This window comes from Macaca nemestrina, chromosome 2, assembly GCF_043159975.1.
Source record: "Macaca nemestrina isolate mMacNem1 chromosome 2, mMacNem.hap1, whole genome shotgun sequence".
In the NCBI taxonomy this organism is placed as follows: domain Eukaryota; kingdom Metazoa; phylum Chordata; class Mammalia; order Primates; family Cercopithecidae; genus Macaca; species Macaca nemestrina.
Window position 1 is genome coordinate 36,178,197 of NC_092126.1, and position 21,659 is coordinate 36,199,855.

At 44.2% G+C, this 21,659-nt stretch overlaps 1 long non-coding RNA gene across 1 annotated transcript in view; it reads right to left on the reverse strand.

The window, feature by feature from the left end:
• Positions 1 to 1,428: 1,428 nt before the first annotated feature.
• The window catches only part of LOC139361872 (uncharacterized), a 38,784-nt gene continuing 18,553 nt past the window's right edge, over positions 1,429 to 21,659 (reverse strand). Inside the window, exons 2-3 of the long non-coding RNA XR_011619702.1 lie at positions 1,608 to 1,682; positions 1,429 to 1,521 (exon numbers count right to left, since the gene is read on the reverse strand). This is a non-coding gene — a long non-coding RNA (uncharacterized lncRNA). The remainder of the gene's footprint in view (positions 1,522 to 1,607; positions 1,683 to 21,659) is intronic.

Consider the following 21,659-nt stretch of genomic DNA (forward strand, 5'->3'; position numbering starts at 1 on the left):
AGGGCCACATGCTACTAAAATAATAGGATGGTTAACAGAATGATTTGGAAAGGACCCAGAATGTAGGTGTCAATGACCCTGACCAAAACTCCCTGATCCTCTGAAGCTAACTCAGAATGCAAAAAATCCCAATGCAACCAAGCACCTCTACTTCCTCCTTTAATAATGACAGAGACCGTTCAAATCAGATTCTTGTCTGACTTCCCCCTTCACCTTTCCATGAGCCTTCTGCCCCATTAATTCAACACAAGAAACAATTTTATGACAATGTATAAAAGCAAAGACTTCAAACTCAAGTCGATGGTCTCATGTGAGCAAAGGAGTACTATTTTTCTGTTGAATTTTTATCATCTAAAAGACTTCAATTCAGACATAAATTACCAATTTAAGAAATGAGAGAGGACCGGGCATGGTGACTTATGTCTGTAATCCCAACACTTTGGGAGGCTTAGGCGGGCAGATCACTTGAAGTCAGGAGTTCAAGACCAGCCTGGCCAACATGGAGAAACCTCATCTCTACTAAAAATACAAAATTTAGCCAAGCATGGTGGTGCATGCCTGTAATCCCAGCTACTTGGGAGGCTGAGACAGGAGAATTGCTTGAACCCAGGAGGTGGAGGTTGCAGTGAGCCGAGATCACGCCACTGTACTCCAGCCTGTGCAACTGAGTAAGACTTTGTCTCAAAAAAAAAAAAAAAAGAAAAACAAAGAAAGAAAGAAATGAGAAAGGAGGCCGGGTACAGTAGTTCACTCCTGTAATCCCAGCACCTTGGGAGGCCAAGGCGGTGGATTACTTGAAGTCAGGGGTTCAAGACCAGCCTGGCCAAGATGGTGAAACCTTGTCTCTACAAAAATCCAAAAATTAGCTGGACATGGTGGTGCACACCTATAATCCCAGCTACTCGGGAGGCTGAAGCAGGAGAATCGCTTGAACCCAGGAGGCAGAGGCTGCAGTGAGCTTATATCGCACCACCGCACTCCAGCCTGGGCAACAGAGCAACACTCCATTTCACAAAAAAAAAAAAAAAAATGGAAATGAGAGAGGAGATATCACAAAGATTAAAAGGATGGTAAGGAAAAGTCACAAACAACTTTATGTCAATACATTTGACAACTTAGATGAAAGGGACAAATTCCTTGAAAGACAAAAACTACCAAAGACACTCGAGAAGAAATAAACAACCTGAATAGACCTGTATCTGTTAAATAAATTGAATGTATAGTTTAAAACCTTTCCACAAATAAAAATCCAGATCCAGATGGTTTCACATATGAATTCTACCAAACATGTAAGGAAGAAATTATACCAATTATATACAAATTCTTCTGGAAAATATAGGTGGAGGGATTACTTTCCAACTAATGCTATAGGCTAAATTATAGTGAAATTAAAAAACTTTAGCTCAAGGCTGGGCAGGGTGGCTCATACCTGTAATTCCAGCACTTTGGGAGGCCGAGGTGGGTGGATTGCTTGGGCTCCGGAGTTTGAGACCATCCCGGGCAACACGTGAAACCTCATCTCTACAAAAAAATACAAAAACTTAACTGCGTGCGATGGCACATCCCTGTAGTCCCAGCTACTCGGGAGGCTGAGGTGCGAAGATCACCTAAACCTAGCGGTTGAGGCTGCAGCATGTCATGATCGTGCCACTGTACTCCAGCCTGGGTGACAGAGTGGTATGCTGTTTAAAAAAAAAAAAAAAAAAAAAAAGACTTTAGTTCAAGTTGAGACCAAAGAATGTGCTATTATGGGGTGGAGAAAAATACCACAATTTTGGTAATACTAGACAAGATGTAACCTCAAGTCTCCGGGCAGCCCATGAGGTAAGCAAGTTTCCTTTGTGTCCCTGCTTTGCCCATGAGGAAGTAGGAAGAGCGAATAGACTGGGGAACCTCAGCCTGATCACCTCTCTCTTCTGGTGGTCGGGAAGGAAGAGATAGGCGGACACCCAAAATAGACCTTGCCTACTTCACAGCTTCCCTGTGAATGAGAATAGAAAAAGTTCAGAAGCCACCAGATGATGTTAAGGAGGCTTCTTAGAGAAGACGTGGCAATGCCCCTCCTGGAGACGTTTAATTTCTTCGTTACAAGGAATTTCAAACTTATCTAAAAGGAAATAGAATACAACAAAGCTCCCTTACCCAGTCCCAATAAATAACCATCAATGTCCTATTCATTCATACCTCCATCTACTTCCTCTGTCACATACGATTTTGAAGCAAATCTTACCCATTGTATCATTTTACCCATAAATATTTCATTCTGTATCTCTAAAACATTGTCTCTAGACCTCAGCACTATTGATGTGTGGGCTAAATAATTCTTTGTTGTGGAGGACAGTCCTGTGTGTTGTAGGACGTTCAGTAATATTCCTGGTCTCTACCCACCAGATGCCAGTAACACCCCTCCCTGGTAGTTTCGACAAACAAAAATGATTCCAGAAATCTCCCCTGGGGACGTGGGGGTAAAATGTCAAAACTGAAAACTACTGCTCTAATAGATGAGGACTCTTTCTTAAAAAACATACACATGATACTATTATCACACCTAAAAAAATATAATTTTTTTTTTTTTTTTGAAACAGAATCTAACTCTGTCACCCAGGCTGGAGTGCAATGGTGTGGTCTCAGCTCACTGCAGCCTCCACCTCCCGGGTTCAAGTGATTCTTCTGCCTTAGTCTCCTGAGTAGCTGGGATTACAGGCACGCATCACCATGTCCGGCTAATTTTTGTATTTTTAGTAGAGAGGGGGTTTCACCATGTTGACCAGGCTGGTCTCGAACTCCTGACCTCAGGTGATCTGCCCACCTTGGCCTCTCAAAGTGCTGGAATTATAGGAGTGAGCCACCACGCCCGGACTAAATTCTTATATTAAATTTCCTCTAATAAGCAATTTCTTTAGTAATGGCTGCCTGCAAGGTTGGGATGAACAAGATTCTGAAGTTTTGTCCAAGTCCAGTAGAAAGAGTGCCAAGACTGATGTTTTTTTCTTAAGATGGCGGGGGGGGGGGTCTCACTATGTTGGCTAGGTTGGTTTTGAACTCCTGACCTCAAGCAATCCTTTTGAAAAGGCCTCTTAAAGTGGTAGGATTACAGGTGTGAGCCACCACGCTTAGCCAAGACTGATTATTGATGCCTGACATGGGCATGTGATGGGACAGTGCTAGTAATTTCTGTCCCTAATCTAGTCTATTCCCCTCTTTTTGAATACAAGACTCAGTAGAAAGAAATGAGATTACTAAGCATAGCTTACAGGGTATTGAGTATGATTATGGAATCAGGGCAGATTCAAAATCAAAGTGGGATTTTTCTCTTTTTTGTTTTTAATAACTCCAAGTGTTGACAGTGTGCAAGGGAATAAGCATGTTCAGATATTATTTGTGAGAATATAATTCAGCACAACTTTTCCAGAGAACAATTTGACAATATATAACAAAATCCTTAAAAGTTTGCTTACCCTTTAACCTAGAAATTCTACTGCCAGAAATTTATTCCAGGGATGTGCAGAGAGACTTAGTGAAGATTGTTTATTGCAAGGTCTGTAATAATAAACCACTGGAAACAATCTAAGGGTTTGACAATAGGGGATTAAACACAGTATGCTCTCCAACTTATGACCCTGCAGTCACTTGAATATTACAAAAACACATGAGGACATGGAAAGATGTTTGTGACATATAGGGAAGTGAAAAAAAGCAAGTCTCTATATTCAGTAAGTCTCAATTACTGAATATATTTCAGTATATCACTATATATATTTGCTTAATATCAAGCAACTATATTCAGTAAATCTCACTTTCTATTTTTAAAAAATGTTTACACAAAAATATATGCCTGAGAAAAAAGGTCATAGTAAATACCCAAAATATTAACAGAAGTTATTGCCAGCTAGTTAAATTAAGAGTAATTTTTATCTTCTTCTTTTTGTTTATCTGGCTTTTCATAATTTTTTTGTTTTGTTTTTTGAGACAGAGTCTCACTCTGTTGCCCAGGCTGGAGTGCAATTGTGTGATCTCAGCTCACCACAACCTCCACCTCCCAGGTTCAAACAATTCTCCTGCCTTAGCCTCCTGAGTAGCTGGGATTACAGGCATGCGCCACCACACCCCTCTAGTTGTGTATTTTTAGTGGAGACAGGTTTTCACCATGTTGGGCAGGCTGGTCTTGAACTCCTAACCTCAGTGATCCGCCCACCTCAGCCTCCCAAAGTGCTGAGATTACAGGTGTGAGCCACCACACCCAGGCAACAATGCTTTTAACTGGTTTGCCAGATAAAATGCACCATGGGACATACTTACACTAAAATATTATTTATTATTTATATAAAATTTAAATGTAACTGAGTGCCCTGAATTTTTCTTTACTAAATCTGGCAAGCCCACTTTTAATGTGAAGTAATAAAAGAGAGATCTGGGTGCTGGAACCCAATGAGCTGGCCCCTGTGAAGATAGGAGAGGAATTATTATTCCAAGTCTTTTAAACAAAAACATCAGGGTTTTAGTGAAATAAGAAGGGAGAAACAATTTGAGAGTCACACAGTCCTTGTCTCAAATCTGGAGTCTACTACCACCATCACCACCACCACCACCATCATCCCACCTCACTCCCCTTTCTGCGTCCTGATCTGGATGTCCTGGAGCAAGTTACTTGCTTCCCCCCATTCTCAGTAAGAGTGTGTATCTTCCAAGGATTAAATGAGAACACGTGTGTAAAGGCATCTTGTAAATTTCAAACTGCCAAACAGCATGTTATTATCATGTTAGTGAATTACACACACAAGGACATGTCAAACAGGAACAAAACATCTGCCGCAGACAACCACAGAATTGTTCCTTGCAGCACATTTTTGATGGCTCTCTGAGGTCAAAACAACTCAAGGTTTAGTCACTCCAGTGCTGAACCCATATATTAACATCTATCCAAATTGTTCTATGATCCTATTTATAGCTGCACTGATCATTAAATGTTGTTGGAGCATTTTGCCTCAAGTCAGTTGTTAAATTGCTTGGCGAGTAGTGTGCAATGCGTGGCTCAGAGGAAGCCTGTGTGGTTTACGAGTTTGGCAGCTCATAACTCCAGGGCCTCACCTTATCCTCACACACTAGTCCCGGTCACCTTGGAAACTGCCCTTTTCTAGATGCAGAGCACAGGACGCCCTGGCTGACATGGAATTCATCAGCAGCCACCTTCTCGACTGTTCTCTGTTACTGGAAAAACATCAGTGCCTCTCAAGCCACTTTAAGGAGGATCCATGGCAGAGTTTTAAGGATCTTCCAGGGGAAATTGGTATAAGAGTCTGGGGTTTATGAGAAAATGGAAAAATAAAGCAAACGAGAAAGAAATTAAGAAAGAAACAGGAAAAGACAGAAATAAGAAGAAAGAGAAAAAATAAGGAGAAGAAAAAAATCAGATTATTATCCCATTTTACAGATGAGGAAACTGAAACCCAGATGCCCAAGGTTACAAAACAAGTAAGTATCAGAGCTGTGTTTCAAATCCAAGATAAACAAAATTCCTTCAGGGGAAAAAACTCCCCCCAAGAAGAATGAATTTTACAGATGTCCAAAGATATAAAGACAATCACCTGTGTTCATGTCCTTCAGCTAGAGAGTAAATTCCAAAATTCCATGAAAATATATGAGGATATCCCATTGGATGGACATTTTTTAAAGTGAAAAAGCTCAAAGCCAGCAAAATGTGTTATTAAAACTCGTGCATGCAGACATGGTTGGTGACAACCAAAAGCAATTTGTAAAATTTAACAGGAGTCATAAAAATGTTACTAGTTTGTTCCAGTTACTGTGGCTTATAATAAATTACCCTAAAATTTAGCAGCTTAAAATAACCATTTAATGATATTCATGGATTCTGTGTCAAGAATCTAGACAAGGCACAGTGAGGTGGCTTATCTCTGCTCCTCAATGAGTAGGGTTTCAACTGGGAAGACTCTATGGCTGGGACGACTTAGTGGCTGGGGTTGGAATCATCCAAAGGCTCGACTGGGCTGAAAAATCCGAGATGGCTGCCAGTTGGTGCTAGCTGTTGGCCAGGAACTCAACTGAGCTATTCTGGAAAGCATCTATCTGTGGCCTCTCTAGCATGGTGGTCTCAAGGTAGTTCAACTTTGTGGCTGACTCTCCCAGGAGAAAGAATCAGGCAGCAGCTCCATGGCCTTTTCTGACCAGTCACACAGTATCACTTTCACAGCATTCCCTCAGTTGAATCAGTCACAGCTGGACACAGTGGCTTCGGCCTGTAATCCCAGCACTTTGGGAGGCCAGGGCGGGAGGATCACTTGAGCCAAGAAGTTTGAGACCTGCCTGAGCAACACAGGGAGAACCTGTCTCTACAAAAAAATTTTAAAAATTAAAATTAGCCAGGCATGGTGGTGTGCACCTGTAATCCCAGCTACTCAGGAGGCTGAAGAAGCTGAGGAGGTCGAGGCTGCAGTGGGCCATGATGGTGCTGTTGCACTCCAGCCTGGGTGACAGAGTGACACCTGTTTCAAAATCAAAATAAAAATTGTTTTAAAAAGTGTTGAATATTGGCCAGGCACAGTGTCTCACACCTGTAATCCCAGCACTTTGGGAGGCCAGGGCAGGCTGATCACTTGAGGTCAGGAATTCGAGACTAGCCTGGCCAACATGGCGAAACCCCGTCTCCACTAAAAATACAAAAATTAGCCAGTTGTAGTGGTGCACACCTATAATCCCAGCTAACCTTGAAAGGCTAAGGCAGGGGAATCACTTGAACCCGAGAAGTGGAGGTTGCAGTGAGCCAAGATCATACCACTGCACTCCAGCCTGGGTGACAGAGTAAGACTCTGTCTCAAAAAAAAAAAAAAAAGGCTGGGCACTGTGGCTCATGCCTGTAATCCCAGCACTTTGGGAGGCTGAGCTGGGCAGATTACCTGAGGTTGGAAGTTCAAGACCAGCCTGGCCAACAAGGTAAAACGCTGTCTCTACTAAAAATACAAAAAATTAGCTGGGTGAGGTGGCACATGCCTGTAATCCCAGCTACTCAGGAGGCTGAGGCAGGAGAATCACTTGAATCCAGGAGGCAGAGGTTGTGGTGAGCCAAGATCGTGCCACTGCACTCCAGCCTGCGTGACAGAGCAAGACTCCATCTCAAAAAAAAAAAAAAAGTATTGAATACCTTATGTAATTTATTGACTAAGTACTGAATGTGTATTGCTTTTACACCATAGTAAAGTTAAAAAAATTGTAAGCCAAGCCATTGTAAATCAGAGTCCATCTATATATATGTAGAGTCAAGGACTGAGAGGAAACACAAAAATGAAGAGTTGCTGTTTACAGGACTGGAATTATAGGTGATTTTTTTCTCCCTTCTTTGTTTCAGAATTACTGTTGTTTATCTTCTTTATAGTAATTTCTGAAATTGTCAATATCTAGGATAAAAAACAGGCACAGAAAAGGAGAGCAACAGGGAAAGAGAAGAGGATGTGTGGGGAGTGTATCAGTCAGCTATTGCTACATAACAAACCACCCCAAAACTCTGTATCTTAAACAGTTATTATTGATTGTTAAGCTCATTGAGTTAGCTGAGGTGTGGCCAATCTATGCTGAGCTTACTCATGCATCTATGAGTTGGTTGGAAGATCTTCTCTAGGCTGGGTTTGTCTGGGGAAGCTCTGTTCCCCATGTTTCCTAGTGGGCTATGGGGAGCCATATTCTTCTCATGGTGATGGCAGAGGTGTACAAAGATAAGCAGAAACACATGAGGTCTCTTGAGACCTAAGTACAGAACTCAACTGTGTTCACTTCCGCATTATTGACATAACCAAATCCAAAGTTTAGAGCCAGGTGGAATTTACAGAGAGAAGACACTGCTAAATTACATTGCAAAAGATGTGGATACAGGGAGGGATGATAAATAGGGACCAATAACATCATCTAACTACAGGAAAGTAAAGGAAAATGAGAGACTGGACAGGATGAGAAACAGTTCAAGGGAGGAGGTTCAAGGACACAGTGGATAACAGTTATTCTCTCATACCCCCCGAACTGGACCCCAACACACACACACACACACACACACACACACACACACACACACACACACACACAAGAAGCATCTAGTCGTCTACCTAATACCCATTGCTTTTCTCCTTTACAAGAAGAAATCTGACCCGGCTCCAGCCAGAGGTGATAGTTCCTACCTGGTCCAAGCTAATCTTTGTAGTCCATTTGCCTGGTCAGTGATTGGTTTAGGATTGGTCACATGATACAATTCAGGCCAATAAGAAGTGAGAGAAACATCTGCTAGCCAATACAAGGGTTTCTCTGAAATGTTTCCTGACTGAACACAAAACAAAAACAAGCAAAAAGCAACAGCTCTCCTCTTCTAAACTTTGTGAGATCTGGACCTGCCACCACTATCCTGCATGGCAGAGTGGACAGAAGGAAAGAACGTTAGACTTGCTGATATTGATAACAGCTGAATTCACTGCCAGAGCTGCCCTCCCTCTGGGTGACCTGACATCTGAGATGAATTTTATTTTCTCCAGTCTTGTCCTCTCCCCTAGACTCCAAATGCTTTCAGTTGCCTGTGGTGGCCTCTACATTCGAATGTCTCACTTAAGTCCAAACAAATTCTTCATAGGATTTGCTGGGATTCCCCAAGAGCAGAACAGAAATCGGGCACTCTGAAAACCGTGCCATGAAAATGCAATTTGTTAGTGAGGCGGCAAGACAAAGAGAATAGAATACCAGTGTGGAGCCCCCACAGTCCTCAGCTGAATCCTGTGGCTGCCACATACTTATGAAGTCCTCATATCACCTCTCTGGGTCTCAATTTCCTCATCTGTAAAATGACGATAATAGAGTCCAGGGGAGGATTACAGAGATAACATACGAAAAGCTCCTAGTGCACGATGCTCAGTAAATGTCAGTGGTTCCCTTTGTTGGTGCGGAGAACAATAATAAAATCTCGGCCGGGCATGATGGCTCACACCTGTAATCCCAGCACCTTGGGAAGCCGAGGCAGGTGAGTCATCTGAGGTCAGGAGTTCGAGACCAGCCTGGCCAACAGGATGAAACCTTGTCTCTACTAAAAATACAAAAAATTAGCCGGGCATGGTGCTGGGCACCTGTAAGTAATCCCAGCTACTTGGGAGACTGAGGCAGGAGAATTGTTTGAACCTGGGAGGCGGAGGTTGCAGTGAGCCGTGATTATGCCATTGCACTCCAGCCTGGGCAACAGAGCGAGACTCTGCCTCAAATAATAATAATAACAAAATTTCAGTTTGGAAACGAGCCTGACAAGTACAATAAATGATTGTATTTCCTGGATGATCATAGCAGGATCATTGCATGTCCTGCCCAAATAACCATCACTGCACACTGCAAGGCCTACAGGGCCAGAACCAACTGCACTGGGCATTAGGGCAGCATTTCCTAAGTGTATTCTTAGAAACTTAGCTCTCACATGGTATGAATGTTATGAAGGAGCAAAAGAAATGTTGGGATCAAATAACTTTGGGAAACATTGCATTAAATAACACCAAAACAGGTTTATTTAATGCAGGACCTCTCAGAGCATTGAACATAGTCATACACTTTGAAACATCCCATGAAGGATGGAATCTGCAGAGTTTCCTAAACTTCTTGCTCCTGGGAGACCATCCAGCTGGGAACGGCTGCATCAGGAAATGAGGCATCTGTCCACATAGTGGTGAAACCACAGACAACCATCAAGGTCAGCCTCAACTTTGCATTCACCCCCCCCATTCACTGCATTGTAGAAATTCTCTCCTTTCCTACTTTAGACTAAATCGTAACTTAAGAAACTCCAGTCACTGCTGCTCCGCAGCCTTCTACAGTGTCCGCATTCACCCCCTCTGAGTGAAGCAAACCTCCAAGTTCATGGTTTTAGGTAGTCGCTGAGGCTAAGAGAAGAGGGTCATCTTGTCAGGACGGAGAGAATTCTCCCTTCCCGTTCCCGTCCTGAAGCAGGCCCTGAACACAGGTGGGCAGAGTTGGCTTTCCCATCTCAGCCAGGTCTCTCAGCTGCTGAGTTCAGTAAATTTCAAGATAGCTGGCTTTCTTGGGTCCTGCTATTGCCCTCTTGCATGTAAATGAACTTCCTTTAAAAACCCATCATATGTTTTGAGACTATAACTAAGAGATTTAAGGAAAGGTCAGCATCGGGGCAGACCAAACAGCCTCAGCAAAACCTTAAGACTCTGGGAAAGGGACTGTGCATAGTTCCAGACAACCTGGGCTCCAAAGTTCACCTGTAATACACATGTGAATGAGGTATTCCTTTCTGTTGTCACCTCCCAGAAAGGTCAATAATTCTATCTCAGAAATTGACCAGATAAAATGACCTTCAGTTCTCATATAGGCTTATCCTGAGTCTTTTCATCTCAGGAGCACTGAGAAAGCAGGCCTTTTCCTGAACTCTTTTAACCAGAATGAAGATGACATTCCCAGGATGACTCTAAGACAGAAACCACAGGCACTGATGAATCTTTATTAAGCATCTACTATGTGACAGATGTATATGGTCCTAGTCAGAGAGAAGAGCCAACTGCCCACAAATGTGTATGGCAGGGATTAATCCTAGCCATTCCTGGGACCATCGCCAGTTCCTCTGGGCTATCTGCACAGTTGCAGTTTGGGAAACTGAGCAATGTCTGCAATGTAAAGAATCCGATCCACCCAACCCTTATCAACCCGCTCAGACAGCTGCAGTTGTGGGTGAGGCCCTTGGGAAGATTTACTTAAATATGAAGCTAGACATGGGTTTGTCTTTCATTCAACATACTTGCAGGGAAGAGGCATTGGAGACAGCAGAAGCAAGGCTGGCCAACTGCTTTGTGGGTGGGCAAGGTGGACCTTTGCCTGGCAGGGAGAGGGCCTTTACAGAAACTATGGAGTGGAATGCAGCTCAGGCCTTTGCATGCCCCTGAAACTTAGTTTTTTGGTAGGGGGTTCTGGCGAGGAGGTGGTTGAGGAAGGGAGGCAGACTGCTGTAGTGGGCTAGGGGGTCAGCAGGCCTAGCCTCACCTCTAACAGGTGGTTGTCTGTGGTTTCACCACTACGTGGACAGGTGCCTCTAAATGATCTCGCCAGGTCATTTTCTTTTCTTTTCTATTCTTTCTTTTTTTTTGTTTTTGGTTTTTTTGTTTTTTGTTTGTTGTTGTTGTTCTTGTTGTTCTTGTTGGTATAGACAGGGTTTCACCATGTTGTCTTGGCTGCTCTGAAACTCCTGGACTCAAGCAATCCATCCAACTAGGCCCCTTAAAGTGTTGAGATTACAGGCATGAGCCACCACAGACAGCCATCATTTCCCCTCTCTGACCTCAGTTTCCTTGTCAGTAAAAAATGAGATCGTTGTTCTAGATCTGTCTATTAGGATTTTTTTTTTTATTATTGTGGTAAAATACAATTAAAATTTACTGTTACCGACATTAAGTACATTCACAATGTTGTATGACTATTATCACTACTTAGTTCCAGAACATTTAATCATCCCAAAAAGATACCCTATATCCATTAAGCAGTCACTCCCCATCGCCCCCTCCCCCTGACCCTGGCAACCACTGGTTGACTTTTTGTCTCTGTGGATTTGCCTATTCTGGATGTTTTGTATAAATGGCATCATACAATATGTGGCCCATTGTGTCTGACTCCTCTCGCTAATACGCTGTTTTTGAAGGTTGTCCATACTGTAGCATGCATCAGTACTTCATTCCTTTTTAATGGCTGAATAATTATTTGTGGTAGGGATAGATACATTTTGTTCATCCATTTATCAGTTGATGAACATTTGGGTTGTTTCCATCTTTTGGCTATTGTGAATAGTGCTATTATGAACATTACAACTTTTCAACTGAATATCTGTTTTCAGTTCTTTTGAATATAAACCCAGGAGTAGAATTGCTGGGTCATAAGGTAATTCTATGTTTAACTTATGAGGAACTGCCCAACTGTTTGCCATAATGTCTGCATCATTTTACACTCCCACCAGCAAGGTAAGGGGGTTCTAATTTCCACACATCGTTGCCAAAAGGAGAAATTTTTTTTTTTTTTTTTTTTTTGAGACGGAGTTTCGCTCTCATTGCCTAGGCTAGAGTTCAATGGTGCGATCTCAGCTCATGGCAACCTCCGCCTCCCAGATGCAAGCAGTTCTGCTGCCTCAGTCTCCCAAGTAACTAGTATTACAGGTATGCACCACCACGCTCGGCTAATTTTGTATTTTTGGTAGAGATGGGGTTTCTCCATGTTGGTCAGGCTGGTCTCAAACTCCCAACCTCAGGTGATCCGCCCACCTCAGCCTCCCAAAGTGTTGGAATTACAGGCGTGAGCCGTCACGCCTAGCCAAAAGAATTTTTTAAAGCAGTGAGGTCACTTAGTAATCAAACCTTTTCTTCTAATGAAATATTTCTTGGAAACCCACTATAATAAAACAGATTAAAAGAAACTGCTGGGGTAAAAGTGACAGCACTTCTGAGGACTCTTCTAGGCTTCCAAAAGCACAATTTTAAAACCACTTGCTCCAGATGCGTTTGTTAGATTCTTCCCTGCATGGAATCTGAAGACCCTGTTTTCTCCCTTTCCTTCTCCAAGGTCCATCCATCTGGTCCCTGGAAGTAAGAATAGCTTGAAGAAGGTTCTTCCCATCTCTATTCCACGCTTTTGGGGACAGTCTGAGGTCACAGTGCTCCTCAAACTGTGGCATGGGGCCTACTTTCAGGAGAAATCAGCTGGTTATTGTTAAAATGAAAATTCTGGGCTGGGTGTGGTGGCTTATGCCTGTAATCCTAACATTTTGGAAAGCCAGGGCTGGTGGATCACTTGAGCCCAGGAGTTCAAGACCAGACTGGGCAATAGGACAACACCCTATCTCTACAAAATTTTTTTTAAAATTAGCCAGGCTTAGCGGCACAGACTTGTGGTCCCAGCTACTCAGGAGGCTGAGGTGGGAGGACTACTTGAGCCTGGGAGGTTGAAGCTGCAGTGAGCCATGATCGCACCATCACACACTCCAGCCTGGCCAACAGTGAGACCATGTCTCAAATAAATAAATAAATAAATAAAACAAATATATAAAATTAAAAAAAAAAAAAACTGGGACCCCACTCCAGACTTATAGAATGGGAATCTTCTTAGGGAGAACCTGAGATTTGCATTTTTTACATACTTTCCAAATGATTTTGATGCCCTAAAATCTGAGCACCACTAGCTGGAAAGGTCTGAGAGGTGAGAGGTGGGAGAGTAAATGAGGGAGGCTGACGAAGATCAAAAAGCCACCACCTTCCTGTGCCTTTGTGAACACCCTTCTCTACTCTCCGAATGGGAGGGAGAAGCTGGATTTACTTTGGGATCCAGGTGCCAACTGGGACTACTTCAAAGTTATCTGGGCACCACTCCCTGTGCAGAGGACTGTAAAGACTGGTCCTGAAGGACAAGGACCCTTTTATGCCCCTTAGGAACTGTGTACAGTGTTTAGCATTTCTAAGTGCTGTTATTTTTCTCTAATAATGCTTATTATGGCTCCTTTTTTGAAATTGGAAAATTTCAAAAATAGCAAATCAGCCATGAAGCGATGACTGTTTATGTGAGTTTAAGCAGCATTAGGCAACACTTCCTTTGTGCTGAGAATCAACATTATTTACTTCGGGAATCTTGCCCAGATTTCTATTAACTCATTCACGTACAGTTTATCCTCCCAAGCCTTGTGACTCAATGTAGTTGTTCCCAGCTGAGGCAGGGAACAAGAAAAAGCATCAGACACAGACCCAGCCTTGTGCACTGAACTCATCAAGGCCATTGAAGGTCCCCTACTCCAGCCACTCCCCCAGGGAAGGAATGTCCTCTTCAGACTCTGCTGAGACTCATTCAAGAATGAGTAGCTTCCCCATTTTGGTCATCCGTTGCTGTGTAACAAATCTTGCCAAAACATAGTAACTTAAAACAACCACCATCATATTCACTCTCATCACTCTTTTGATTGGCCGAGTTGACTGAGCAGTTCTGCTCCCTGTGATGTCAGCTGGGGCTGCAGCCATGGGGGAGCTGAACTGGGCTGAGAAGTCCTACATGACTTGTTCAGACGGCTGGCTGTTCACTGGGAGCTCAACTAGGGCTGTTGACTGAAATGTCTCCACTTGGCTTCTTTGTGTGGCTTGAGCTTCCCACAATATAGCAATATAGCAGCTGGGCTTTCAGCAGGAGTATCCTAAGAGCAAGTGTTCTAAGAGGGAGGAAGTGGTTCAAAGCACGGATTTGGAATTCAGTTCCAGCTCTAGGGTCTTGAACCAGTTACCTAATCTCTTGGAACCTCAGCTTCTCCATCCACCGGATGAAAATAGTACCTTCCTCATCAGATTTGTGTAAAGATTAGAGATAGCATATGTAAAGCCCTTCTCACAGCGCTTCATAAACAGGAGTGGGTTATGATCATGGACATTCCAACACCTAAGCCTGGAATCACCCTTGAAAGTACATGCTGGCTGGGCACAGTGGCTCATGCCAGTAATCTCAGCACTTTGGGAGGCTGAGGTGGGCGGATCACTAGAGGTCAGGAGTTTGAGACCAGCTTAGCCAACATCGTGAAACCCTGTCTCTATTAAAAATATACAAAAATTAGCTGGGCATGGTGGCCAGCGTCTGCAATCCCAGCTAGTCAGGAGGCTGATGCAGGAGAATCGCTTGAACCCGGGAATCAGAGGTTTCAGTAAGCTGACATCGCGCCACTGCACTCCAGCCTGGGCAACAGAGCGAGACTGTCTCAAAACAACAACAACAAAAAAGAAAGAGCATGCTGGATCTCTCCACTGTCTCTCTGAGGCTCATACAAATTACTGAGTTGCCATCCTGACTTTAAAAAAAGTGTGTGCACGTGTGTATGTGATGTCTTTAATGGGATCCTGCAGTACTAGATGCAGAATTCAGAAACTATGACCTGACTCCTCAGAATTGATCTTAAAGGAAGAAAACCTTGTAAGTGTTCAAAGATATTTATAGAGAAATGTTCCTTGCAACAGTACAAATATCATGTTATCAATAGCACGTTACAACCTAAATATGTAACAATAGGGGATGCAATGTTGGGACATTATACATCCATATTCTGCTGGATATTAGCTGCTTATTAAGATATCAAGTATCTGAGCATTATTCCTCTTAGGGGGAAATTCTAAGGTAGGGAAGCTCTCCTGCTTTTCACTACAGAATCAGGAAGAAAGCAGATACACTCACTCCCTGCTCCCTGGCAGGCAAGGTACAGGCATGTGAGCTGAGTGTGGTTTAGTGAGACGCTCCTGCCTAAGACTTTGCCCACAAAGACAGAGGGACCATGAGTGACTTTCGAGATTGGCATGTTGGTAGTAGAGCCTAGCTTCCAAGGGCATAGATGTCTTGTGGTGCAGAACCCCCTTACCAAGCTAGACTATGAGAACTGTGATATATGAGAGACACACATTGGAACTATGATGTGTGAGAGAAAGAAACCGTATTCATGAAACCACTCGAGGTTGGGGTCTCTTTGTTACAGCAGCTAACCTTACCCTAATTGTGGTGGTTTTAGAGCATGGCCACAAATTCTTTGGCACTCCTCCCATTGAGAAGTAGAGTATGTCCCCTCCCTTCATATTTGAGCAGACTTATGACCACTTGGATGAATGTAATATGGTGAAAGTGACGCTATTGACTTCCAAGTCTAAGTCATAAAAGGTCACATATTTTCCTTTCTGTTTGCTGAAATGTTAGCCTCTAGAACACCAAGCAGCCTTTTGGAAGAAGTTAGACAACCCAGGCCAGGTGTGGCAGCTCACGCCTATAATCCCAGCACTTTGGGAGGCCTAGGAGGGCAGATCACCTGAGGTCAGGAGTTCGAGACCAGCCTGGCCAACACGGTGAAACCCTGTCTCTACTAAAAAATACAAAAATTAGCCAGACATGGTGGTGAGCACCTGTAGTCCCAGCTACCAGGGAGGCTGAGGCAGGAGAATCACTTGAACTTGGGAGGCAGAGGTTGCAGTGAGCTGAGATTCCACCACTGCGCTCCAGCCTGGTCAATAAGAGCAAAACTCCGTCTCAAAAAAAAAAAAAAAAAAAGGAAGTTAGACAACCCAGAGGCTGCCACACCATGAGGAAGCCCAAGCTGCATGCAGAGGCCACATGTAGGTACATTGGTCAAGAGTCCCAGCTCAGCTCAGGGTTCAGGTTATCCCAGCCCAGGGCCCTAAACATACGGATGAAGTTCCCAGATGATTCCACTCTCCCTCCCCAGACCCCAGCCTTTCATGTCATTCCAAGTTTGAGTTTTTCCAACTAAGGTCCCAGACATTGTGGCATCATCCCTGCTATGCCCTGTCAGAATTTCTCACACACAGCATTTATGAGCATAATGAAATGGTGGTTGTTTTACTCCACCTAAGGTTGGTGAATTATTATAGTACAACAGGTAATGGAACACTTAACTAACATATGATAGATTCTGTGGGCTATCCAAAACACTTCCAAAAAATTTCTTTTGGCTGACTGACTTAACCAGTATTGGCTTCCCTTGCCAAAATCAAGAATCTTGGTTGGTATAGGCCAGGCACGGTGGCTCATGCTGTAATCCCAGCACTTTGGGAGGCCAAGGTGGGCGGATCACCTGAGGTCAGGAGATCAAGACCAGCCTGGCCAACATAGTGAAACCCCATCTCTACTAAAATACAAAAATTGGCCAGTCGTGGCAGGCACCTGTAATCCCAGCTACTTGGGAGGCTGAGGCAGGAGAATCGCCTGAACCTAGGAGGTGGAGGCTGCAGTGAGCCGAGATTGTGCCACTGCACTCCAGCCTGGGTGACAGAGTGAGACTCTGTCTTAAAAAAAAAAAAAAAATCTTGGTTGGTATATATACAATAAAACACTATGCAACCTTTAAACTAATGATGTAGTTCTATATGAATTGTCATGAAAAAATGTTCCAACTGTAATTTTAAGTGAAAACAGCAGGTTCCAAAACAGTATGTATAGTTTTATTTTTTCTAAATAAAAGTATTACTTTTGCATAGAATAAATTCCAGGGTGATCTCTACCAAAAATACACAGCGATTATCTCTACCAAAAATACACAGCGATTATCTCAGGATATTGGCATAATAGCTTCTTTCTTGTGCTTAACTGTGTTTTCTAATTTTTCTATAGTGAACATCAGTTTCTTTTTTTTCTTTTTTTTTGAGACAGAGTTTCGCTCTGTCGCCCGGGCTGGAGTGCAGTGGCCGGATCTCAGCTCACTGCAAGCTCCGCCTCCCGGGTCTATGCCATTTTCCTGCCTCAGCCTCCCAAGTAGCTGGGACTACAGGCGCCCGCCATCTCGCCCGGCTAGTTTTTTGTATTTTTTAGTAGAGATGGGGTTTCACCATGTTCGCCAGGATGGTCTTGATCTCCTGACCTCGTGATCCGCCCGTCTCGGCCTCCCAAAGTGCTGGGATTACAGGCTTGAGCCACCGCGCCCGGCCGTGAACATCAGTTTCTTACGTAATTTTTATCTTACATAATTTTTTTTGTTTGTTTGAGACGGAGTCTCGCTCTGTCCCTCAGGCTGGAGTGCAGTGGCGCCATCTTGGCTCATTGCAACCTCCGCCTCCTGGGTTCAAGGGATTCTCCTGCCCCGGCCTCCCGAGTAGCTGGGACTACAGGCAAGCACCACCACGTCCAGCTAATTTTTGTATTTTTAGTAGAAACGGAGTTTCACCATATTGGCCAGGCTGGTCTCGAACCCCTGACCTCAAGTGATCTGCCCGCCTCAGCCTCCCAAAGTACTGAGATTACAGTCATGAGCCACTGCACCCGACCTTCCTTCAACTTTTATTTTAAGTTCAGAGGTACATGGGATGTCCTCTCTCATTACCAGCCTATTCCATGTGGAAAGATCACATGGAGGAGAACCAAGACTCTCTTGCTGACAGCCTCGGCTGAGCTCCAGGCTAATAGCCAGCACCAACTGCCAGCCTGGCGAGTGAGTCATTTTGAATTCCAGCCATGTTGAACCCCAGATGACTACAGCTTCAACCAACATCATGGGGAGCAGAAGAACTGCCAGGCTGAGTCCTGTTAACCCACAGATATGAGGGCTACTAAAATGGTTGTTGTTTTAAGCCTAGGTTTTGGGGTAATGTCATAGCCAGCCTCCAAGAGGGCCCCAGTGGTCCCCACCTCCTGGTATTCACACCACTTTATAAGCCCTTTGCTCTTTGTACCAGAGCTGGTTTGTGTGACTAATAGAATACAGCATGGTGTGTTACTTCCTGGATTAGGCTATAAAAGATCTTCTGGCTTCTGTCTTGGTCATTCTTTCAGATCCGTCTTCCTGTTGGAAACAGCACCATGGAGAGGCCCACACAGCATGACCAACTCCTCCCAGGACTTCCCAGGACTTTCCTGGTTTCAGCACTGAAAATCTCACATCCTGACAACTCCCTCAATCCTGGACAAACCAGGATGGTTGGTCACCATATGCCCATATGGTAAGGAAATGAGACATTTGGACAACAGTAAGCAATAAACTGAGGCCTCCTATACACAGTCATGTGAGGACGCCATCTTGGAAGCAAACCCTCCAGCCCCAGCCAAGCCCTGAGCTGCCTGCAGTCCCAGCTGAAGCTCGACTGCAACCTTAGGAGAGCTTCTGAGCTAGAACCATTTGCCTAAGCTGATTATGGAATCCTGTCGCTGTGATGTATTATTTTAAGCTGCTAAATTTGGGATAATTTGTTAAACAACAACAATAGATATATTTTTTAAATTTTTTTCTCAAGACAGGGTCCTGTTCTCTCGCCCACGCTGGAGTGCAGCGGCACAATCTCAGCTCACTGCAACTTCCGCCTCCCAGGTTCAAGCAATTCTCCCGCCTCAGTCTCCTGAGTAGCTGGGATACAGGTGCATGCCACCACGGCTAATTTTGTGCGTGTGTGTGTGTGTGTGTGTGTTTAGTAGAGATGGGGTTTCACCATGTTGGCCAGGCTGATCTTGAACTCCTGATCTCAGGTGATCCACCCGCCTCTGCCTCCCAAAGTGCTGGGATTACAGGCATGAGCCACCATGCCTGGCCAACAAGAGATATCTTATACAGGTTGTTTGTTACACCCCAACAGAAGCAGGGGACATTAGTGGATCATGTTCTCCACCCTGTAGTGTGTATGGGGTATACAATATATAATATTGTATGGGGTAAACAATAATTAAAATTTTTTAAACGAAAACAATTTTTATGGGGTACAAATGTAATTTTGTCACATGGATACATCATGTAGTGGATCTACCATTTTTTGCGTGTGTGACAAGGTCTCACTCTGTCATCCAAGCTGGAGTACAGTGGTGTGATCATAGCTCACTGAAGCCTGGAGCTCCTGTGTTCAAGCAATCCTCTCACCTCAGCCTTCCAAGCAGCTGAGACTACAGGCGTGCACCACCATGCCCAGCTAATTCTTTTATTTTTTCAGAGACGGGGGGTCTCCCTATGTTCCTCAAGCTGGTCTCAAACTCCTGGACTCAAGCAATCCTGCAGCCTCAGCCTCCCAAAGTGCTGGGATTACAGGTGGGAGCCACCGCGCCCAGTCTACCCTGTTTTAAACAGCTGTGATTATCTTTCTGTTTGGGGATTTATTTTCCTTTCCTGAAAATCAACCTGAGGGAATTCTGCTCCTAGAGTTTCTGGAGCAGTGCTGGGTAGGTCCCCTGGCTGCTGCTGGGGACTCTAATTGTTTTCCAAGCTTTAACCATAAGTCCGTTGGACTCTCTTGGGTCCTCTAACCTCTCTATTTCCAAATGCTCTCTGAGGTGGCCCTTACTTCCCTGAAGGTCTGAGGTGATTACCGGGGCTGCTTACATAGCCTTCCCTGCTAGAAAAGAGCTCTGATGTCTGGCAGCGTGAGATCTGTGCAGACAATAGTACACAGGGTGCATGGCCTACAGGGCACGCAGGTGTGGGAGTCTGGGTGGGCCCCTCCTTGACCTCAAAATCTTTTCCAACCAGGCACCAAGGAATCAGATCTCAGCATTTTGGTGTGATTCATTCACTCGGGAGGGACAGTTTCTTCTCTGGTACCTCCTTTTGAGAGAGTTTATTGAAGACATTATTTTCTGCTGGGGTAGCATGAGATGAGTTTGAACATAATCCAAGGCCAGCCCAGAAGGCAGGTGGGGCCCAAAGCTGACCCTGGCTCCACTTCATAATGTCATGTTAGACCGATCCTGATCTGTCTACAGAGAGTCAGGCTGCAGGGCTACACCCATGCTGAGCACCCCAGCATGCTCAAGGGCAGGCCCTGGTGTACACCAGAGACCCAGAGGCACATTGCAAGTACAAAGTAGGTAAGATACAATTAACATGTACTGAGTGCATTTGTTTCCCAAGGCTGCTATAATAAAGTCCATAAACTGGGTGGCTTAAAATAACAGAAATGTATCTTCTCACAGCTCTGGAGAGTAGAAGTCCAAAAATAAGGTGTCACAGGCTTGGATCCTTCCTAGGGCTGTGAGGGAGAATCTGTTCCCGGCCTCCCTCCTCGCCTCTGGTGTTTTGGTGGCAATCTTTGCGTTCCTTGGCTTGTTGGTGCATCACTCCAATCTCTTCATCTTCACATGGCCTTTTCCTTGTGTGCATATCTGTCTCTGTGTCCAAACTTTCCATCCTAATGTCTTCATCTTCACTTAATCATCTGCAAGGACCCCAATTCCAAATAAGGTCACATTCACAGGCACTAGGGGTTAGAACTTCAACATCTTTTGAGGGAATGCAATTCAATCCGTAACACTGAGCAGTTAGTAAAAATAGTTCATATCTTTGAAATATCAGGAACTGCCATGACAGTCATTTTATATACATTATTCTTAAATTTTCTTTTCCTTTTTTTTTTTTTTGTTTTTTTGTTTTTTGAGATGGAGTCTCACTCTGTCACCCAGGCTGGAGTGCAATGCCACGATCTCGACTCACTGCAACCTCCACGTCCCAGATTCAAGCAGTTCTCCTGCCTCAGCCTCCCAAGTAGCTGGGATCACAGGGGTGCACCACTAGGCCTGGCTAATTTTTGTATTTTTAGTAGAGACAGGGTTTCACCATGTTGGCCAGGCTGATTTCGAACTCCTGACCTCAAGTGATTCGCCCGCTTCAGCCTCACAGAGTGCTAAGATTACAGGCGTGAGCCACCACGCCCAGCCTATATCCATTATTCTTAATCCTCACAAAGATGTCCTCATTTTATAGCTGTAGAAACTGAGGATAAGAAAACTTATGGGGCTTATACTAAATTACACACCTAGAAAGTACAAGATCTGGAATCAGATAGCCTGGCTTCACCACTTACCTGTGTGAAGTCTTGGGCAAGTTATTTAACCTCTCTGTGCCTCAGTTTCCTCATTTGTAAAATGAGGATAATCATGATACCTTCATTCATGCTCAGTTGTTGCAAGGATTTTAAAGATAATGCACAGAGGGCCAGGCGCAGTGGCTCACGCCTGTAATCCCAACACTTTGGGAGGCCAACACGGGCAGATCACGAGGTCAGGAGTTCGAGACCAGCCTAGCCAACATGGTGAAATCCCGTCTCTACTAAAAGTACAAAAATTAGCTGGGCGTGGTGGCAGGTGCCTATAGTCCCAGCTACTTGGGATGCTGAGGTGGAAGAACTGATTGAAAC